We start from the raw sequence: 1,329 nt of genomic DNA on the forward strand, positions 1-1,329 counted from the left end.
GCCAATTTTTTTTCTTGTTAAACATTGACAAAATGAAAAAAATCACTAAGTCAAAAATTTTTGTTGCAAAGAATACTACGTTTTTTAATGTTTGCATACATTATAAATAGAGATATTTTTAATGACATCTTCTAACTTTGAAATAACATTTAAAAGTTATATACCAACAATTTTTAAATCTTAAATTATGAATTTTCTATTTCAACGTTTTGATTTATTAGAGATACATATGTTTCATATACAACAATTAAACTCATTGGTCGAATGATATAGCGCCTAATAAATGTGTCAAAACTATAAAAATGTTTAAAAAATTCTAAACTGTTTTTAATTTTTGATTTAAATCTTATCGGAGAGAGAGGCAAGGCGCTTACAAATACACTTGTTTCAATCATGTTTGGATATCGTTAAATGAAAATAAAATAATGAAATTTAACGAAATTGAAGTACTGATGCTGTTTTGTTGCTCGCTGTCCGTTTTATCATTGCAAGTTCCAACAGTTGTCGAATAAATGAGTTCCATTTGTTGCGTCAAATTTTTCGAACGTTGACTGGGGAGAGAATATTTTTGAAAATGTTTAAATATCTTTCCATGTTGACCGGGGGCCAACATTTGTAGTGGACGACCTATTTTTTTGCTTATTACTTACTTTTTTTTTTATCAAAAACGGCACTTTTTTGGTTAAAATTATGTGTTTTACTGACTTTAAATACAACTAAATCCGCTACTGATGTTTTATGATTGTTAACTAAGTTTTACTCTATTATCAAGCTAGTCAGAGACATTTATCAACCTTAAGAAGACATACATTAGAGTCAAAACAAGAAAATCAAGGACAATTAAATGTTGAGCCCCGAAGAAATACTTTGGACACTATGAAATTTTATCAAGAGCAAAAACAACGTCAACAGCATCGCAAGGCAACTATACCACTAGTAATTGATTCAGGAACGTCGTCTCATTTGGATTCTCTTGAACAACAGGATTGGTACTGGGGTGATATATCAAGGTTATACAATGTTAATTTACTATTTGGCTTTTAGTAACATTATACTAATTGATAATGTTAAGTTCATTTAATTTATTCTAGCATTTATTCAGTTTAGTGTTTCTTGGAGCTTGTAATATGTAATATATATACATACATACAAAACAACAACAACACACGTTTAGACGACATTTTCCCTGAGATCGGGGGTTGCCGTTTGGCTACCTATGATGAAACCGAAATACCCCTCGACGCCATTCACATCTGTCACATTGTCACTTCTGTCATCATAAGTAATTTATTTGGCTAATTTTTACGCAGGACGCCCGGGGATCCTCAG

This window comes from Helobdella robusta (genome assembly GCF_000326865.2).
Source record: "Helobdella robusta unplaced genomic scaffold HELROscaffold_1571, whole genome shotgun sequence".
NCBI classification, from domain to species: domain Eukaryota; kingdom Metazoa; phylum Annelida; class Clitellata; order Rhynchobdellida; family Glossiphoniidae; genus Helobdella; species Helobdella robusta.